This window comes from Eumetopias jubatus, unplaced genomic scaffold (genome assembly GCF_037043125.1).
Source record: "Eumetopias jubatus isolate StellerSeaLion01/CBP00866 unplaced genomic scaffold, mEumJub1_p1.0 scaffold_3, whole genome shotgun sequence".
Taxonomy (NCBI): Eukaryota; Metazoa; Chordata; class Mammalia; order Carnivora; family Otariidae; genus Eumetopias; species Eumetopias jubatus.
Window position 1 is genome coordinate 144,760,945 of NW_028274809.1, and position 6,533 is coordinate 144,767,477.

Below are 6,533 nucleotides of genomic sequence, written 5' to 3' on the forward strand. Positions count from 1 at the left end.
ATTGCTATAGGAGAGGAGGTGGGGAAACAAAGTTTTATTAGTTTGTGTTAGTTCTTTTTTTAAGATTATTTATTTTAGAGAGAGAGAAAGCATGAGCAGGGGAAAGGGCAGAGGGAGAGGGAAAGAGAATCTCAAGCAGACTCCCCACCGAGCATGGAGCCTGATGCAGGGCTCGAGCTAAGGACCCAGAGACTATGACCTGAGCTGAAACCAAGAGTCAGCTGCTTAACTGACTGAGCTACCCAGGAACCGCTAGTTTGTACAAGTTTTAAATTGCCTGTGTTTAGCTTTGCACAGTGGCAGTATCGTAGCCAATGAGGTTTATCCGAGGCGCGATTATTGCTAATTAAATTGCCTGTGTTTGCAAAGTGTTATAAGAAAGAAATGGGCATGGGTCTAGAATGTATTATGCTAAGGGAAATAAGTCAGAGAAAGACAAATACCATATGACTTCACTCATATGTGGAATTTAAAACAAAATAAGTGAACAAAGAAAAAAAAAAGACAAACCAAAAACCAGACTCAGCTGATGGTTACCAGAGGGGAGGTGAGTGGGGGAATGCAAAAGTAGGTGAAGAGGATGAAGAGTACACTTAGCATGAGAAGCACTGTGTAATGTATAGAATTGTGGGATCACTATCTTATACACCCGAAACTAACATAATGCTGTATGTTAATTATACTGGAATTAGAATGAAAGAAAGAGAGAAAGAAAGAGAGAAAGAAAGAAAGAAGAAAGAAAGAAAGAAAGAAAGAAAGAAAGAAAGAAAGAAAGAAAGAAAGAAAGAAAGAAAAAGAAGAAGAAGAAAGAAAGAAAAAAAGAAAGAAAAGAAAGAGAGAGAGAAGAAGGAAGGGAGGAAGGAAGGAAAGATGGGAGGGAGGGAGAAATGTGCTAGTTTGCCAGCATGATAAAAAGAAAAAGTGCAGATTCCAGAAATGTGGAGATTGCAGTGGTGAGATTGTAATTGCTTGGAGAACATAAGCATTAGGAGTTGAAGTGGAATATTCTTTTAAATAATAACAAATTAAAACTAACTCTTATGGTACAGATCAGATTAAGGGTCTGACTTTAATACTCTGTTAAAAAAAAAAGTCAGTTGATAAGGAGGATCAAGGTAAAGATTCACTTATATTAGTCTTCCATTGTAGTCTTCTGAAAAGACTGGAACTGGAAAAACTGGAAAACTGACTCCATGCAGAGATATTCATTCACTGTACTGTCAAAGAGACTACAATCCTAGCTAAAATAATCATTTGTCTCTTTTTACTTCAAGCAAGAAAAGTAGTAATAGATGTGCATAGCCCCCAAGAGAGGCATGGTTATGAAACATGGAACTAAGTAGAATCAAATAGAGTGGTGTTTACCAAACATTCCATATGTGGCCCTCTTTTCCCTACCCTCATTTATGGGGCCTAAGAGACTAGCTTTGACCAAAGAGATGCGGGCACAAATAATGTGTGTCACATTGGGGCCAATGAATAGAGAGTAGTAGCTATGACAACTTTGGTTTTGAACTCTTTCCACTTGTCTCCAACCTGGAATTCACTTTGGATTCACTTTGGATATGGACCATAAGACAGAAATAAACACTTTGTTTGTATTAAGAATCTGAGATTTGGTGATTAACTTGCTATGGCATAATCTTAATCTAACATACTTAAAAATACACCTATGTCAGAGCATTATTTTGAGAAGTGAATGAGTAAATAAATATAAAGCACTTACCCAGCTAATTGAAATAGGATATAAATGCTAGGTGTGAATGAATAAGAGCAGAGTGTCTGGAATATATGAACAAATCTTAGGGTTTTCTCTTGTTCTCTGTCCTATATATCTGAATTGCCATCACATCCTTTTGTTATTAACATATAATGTATTATTTGTTTCAGGGATACAGGTCTGTGGTTCATCAGTCTTACACAATACCCAGTACTTACCACAACACATACCCTCCCCAGTGTCCATCACCCATCCACCCACCCTCCTCCCCTCCAGCAACCTTGAGTTCGTTTCTTGAGAGTAAGAGTCTCTTACGGTTTGTCTCCCTCTCTGGTTTTGTCTTGTTTCATTTTTTCCCTCTCTTCCCCTATGATCATCTGCCTTGTTTCTTAAATTCCACATATCACTGAGATCATAGGATAATTGTCTTTTTCTGATTGATTTATTTTACTTGCCATTATATCTTAAATTTTTTTTAAAGATTTATTTATCTCTCAGGGAGAGAGAGAGAGCACGCATGCACACAAGCAGGGGGGACGGCAGGCAAAGGAAGAAGCAGACTCCCCGCTGAGCAGGGATCCTGATGTGGGACTCGATCCTGGGACCCTGGGATCATGACCTGAGCCGAAGGCAGACACTTAACTGACTGAGCCACCCAGGCGTCCCACCATCATATCTTAAAATTAATGTTTGCCACCAGAAAAATCTACCAACAGAATGGACACATAATTAGATTAAGATCTAATAATGCGGTAGTATTTTATTTTCAGAAGCTCAAAAACCTGCTTTCCACTTTTTGCTCTGCCCAAAGGAACACATACTCCTTGTTGTAGACTGATGTTCATGGGGTAGAGATGAGGGAATTAGTCAAATGATTAAACCATAAATGACACATGTATTTTTCCTACATGTAACCAGTTTTCCTAGTGTTTAACACGTTTACTGGGATATAGTATCTCAAAATTAATTCTTCATTTTAGCCATATATAAGCTATTCATTTCTTTGTTCCAACGAATATGTGACCATGAGCATGTAAGTTTAATATTTTTAAAGAAGAGTGTTCAATTGTGACAGTAAAAGAACTTTTAACAGAACTTTTTCTCTCTCAGAAAGTTTCTTATGAACAATAAAACTTTCTATGTACAAAAGTACATATAATATAAATGAGTAAAAGAAGTAAAAGAAGAGGTAAGTAAATGTTTCCAGAAGGGAAGAGAACAGAGATGGCATTATAAGTGAAGCTTAGCAACTGTCTGATTATGAATTTTAACTAGAAGACTACTCCAAGCTATGAAAATGCTGAAACTACTGTCTTTCTCTAAAGTTTATTAAGTATATAAATGAAACAAAAAAACCCAGCATGATCTGGGATGAAAAACTCTGTATTTCCTTATGTACAATTAATAGTATTAAAAGTAAAAGGCTGTAAACAAATGTACAATGTACACACAGAAAATATATATTTAGTTTTATATATAATGATAGACAACACTAATCCTTCCCCTTCCACTGGTGTGTCTTTTTTAAAGGTTTTATTTATTGATCAGAGAGAGAGAGAGAGAGAGCAAGAGTACTAGCAGGTGGAGTGGCAGGCAGAGGGAGAAGCAGGCTCCCCGCTGAGCAAAACCCCAAGATCATGACCTGGGTTGAAGGCAGACACTTAACTGATGAGCCAACCAGGCATCCCTCCATTTGCTTTACACTAAAACTACTGCTCTCAGAACAAAGCAAGCCAATTATGAACCATATATATTGAGTATTCAAAGGAAAAATGGTGTGCAGTAAAGACTAACTAAAATGGGCCATTCATCCTTTTCACCCTTACTTCTACTATTTTGTGACCCAAAACATACTTCCTGAAATATCTTGTCCAGCTTCTGTGGAAGCACACAGAAAACCATAACTGGTTGGTTATCCAGTAAGAATGAATTTATGCCCAATTCAGGTAGACACTTCCTCAGCTCAAGCTTATACTTTACATGGCACAGGCTCCAAAGCCTGGATTTGATTTTCTCATAGGTAGGTGCATCATCAACATTTCTCAGTGATGACGATGTTGATAGCCAGCGTCCTTTCAAATCTGTAAGTAAAAACTAATAGTAAAAATAGAACAAATAATAATAGCATGTACATGTGCATTTTTTGTGTGTTGGTGGGTGTTTATATACAAAATCATTGGAATTATCCTTTAGAAAACATTTGTCTTTATAAAATTTAATATAGCACACCTTATAGACATTTGAACATGTTATAAATACCACTTGATGATGATAAAGTTTAGGTAACAAATAATTCAACAAAAGAATGCTCGAAAGGCATATATTAAGTACACCAATTACAAACACACAAACACAGATCCACACCATCTACTTTAGAGCATGGATTTGATGAGACATGGATAATTTATTACCTATTGAATGAAGATTTAGAATAAACTTAGAGACTGTTATAGTGTCAACAAGGGGAAAAAAGGAACTTTAAAATGGAAAATAAAGGTCTTTCCAAAAAGATTACATCAAAATATACTCATGAACTCTGTCCAGAAAATCTTATTAACGTAGCCAAATGTAATCAAAGGATGTACATTTTAGTGACTGAGTTATACCTAAAAACTGGTACAAAGGATTACATTATACCCAAGGGACCATTTAGGAATGTGTCAGTATTTGTGTACTTCTATATGTTTGTAACTTAAACATAAAGCAGGTGGAACCATAAGTCCTGAGATCACAATAGGTGTGTAATCCAAGAAAAATCACTTTATCTTTTTGGGTTTTTCTTTAATATTTGTTTTTTTTTAAGATTTTATTTATTTACTTGACAGAGAGAGAGACACCGAGAGAGGGAACACAAGCAGGGGGAGTGGGAGAGGGAGAAGCAGGCCTCCCACCGAGCAGGGAGCCCAAGGTGGGGCTCAATCCCAGGACCCTGAGATCATGACCCGAGCCAAAGGCAGTCTCTTAACCGACTAAGCCACCCAGGGTCCTCTTTCTTTAGTATTTGTAATACAATGGGGAAAACACCCAAATCCACTAGTCATACCTTGCAAGATATTATAAAAATGTAAGTGAAAAAGCTTTACACTCTAACTCGCAATGTACGTATTACTTCCTATCCTTACAATTGTTATGACTATATATGTGACTATCATTTAATGTTTTTTGTATTATCATTATACTTGTTTGTAAATAGAACATAAAGGATCCTTGTCTAACATCTTTTTCTCCTATCACATATACAATTGAAGGTTGTACTCTTATATGTTTGGAGCCTGACATGGGGCTTGATCTCAGGACTTACACATTGCATTTTTATATTTCTCGCCACTATCTGTTTTTTAAAAAAAATTTCTCTTATAGTGGCTTCCTATACCTGTTCATTTGCCTTCTATAATTTTATGCATATGCTTTATAAATCTCTCTTGAAAATTGTATCTTCTTTCCTGACCTAAAGCTATAGTCATAAGTTTTTATTATAGCATAGATACTTTTAATGGTCTTCTGATTGATCTTTGAGGCCTTTGTCTCTACTTCTTCCAGTAGAAGAATTGTCTGATATACTATTCTAAAAAACAAAGACAATCTTTATATTAGGATTCTTCAGAGAAATAGAACAAATACACAATATATGTATTTGTACTGTATTATAAAGAATTATGATATCATATTCTTATGCTATATTATAAGAAATTAGCTCAGCAATTATGGAGACTGATAAGTCCTGTGATCTGCTGTCTGTAAGCTGGAGACCCAAGAAAGCTGATGCTCAGTTCTGAGAACTGGAGGACCAATGGTGTAAGTCCCAGTTGAAGGCAGAAGACCCAAGTCCTAGCTCAATCAGTCAGGCAGAGGGACTAAATTGTTCCTTCCACCATCTTTTTGTTTTATTTAGGTCCTAAAGGGATAGGATGATACTCAACCCCACTGAGAAGGGCAATCTGCTTTAGTCAGTCCTCTGATTCAAATGCTAACCTCATGCCTCCCAGACACACCCGGAAATAATTTATAATCCTGGTATCTTGTGTCCCAATCAAGTAAACACATAAAATCAACCATCACAATCCTTTTATCTCCCTGTTCAAATGCTTTGTTGTTTTAAGTATTGAGTTGATCATTTTCATTTGAGAGTAAACTGATAGCCCTTTTTTAGAATATTAGGGATGTGGGGGCTCCATATTTGAGCTTTATTTTCCCTAAAGAACTATGAAAATTGAAATGTCAATGTTAAGAAGGCAATAGCATACATTTTAAAATGCATAATGAGTAATTTTCACAAACCAGTTTAGATTCTAGGACTCAGATGGCCTTTGTAGCATTTATCATGATCAAGGATGTGTGTAGAATAGGAACTATTCAGACCATTTATCAATAGCCATAATAAAGAAGAATGAGGAAGAGGAGAACAGGAGGATAAAAAGGGGAGGGCAAAGGGAAAGAGAGGAAAGGAAAGGAAGGGAGGAAGGAAAGAAGAAAGGAGAAAAAAAAAAGAAAACAAGTGTTCTATTGGTTTGAGCCCAAATACAGAGAGCTTGATTATCTCTTTATCATATAGTAGCTAATAAAGTCTGATGCAGTCCTGCTTGCAGGTAATCAGCATACTGAGAAATTATTGTTAAATATCATTTATTGAATATTATGAAGCATCAAAAAATGATCATGCTTATGTTCATGTTTTAAAACCACATATGTGATTTTCAAGTCATGTAATAAAGAACAAAGATCAGGGCAGACTGTCATATTAAATATATTAAAATAAGAGGAGAACTAAATGTGTGTGAGAGAAGAGAGGCAACAACTTGACACACTCTGTAGC

At 36.1% G+C, this 6,533-nt stretch overlaps 1 pseudogene; it reads left to right on the plus strand.

Annotated features, from left to right (window-relative positions):
* Positions 1-285: 285 nt before the first annotated feature.
* LOC114213119 (U4 spliceosomal RNA) lies at positions 286-353 on the plus strand (annotated as a pseudogene).
* The last annotated feature ends 6,180 nt before the right edge of the window (positions 354-6,533 follow it).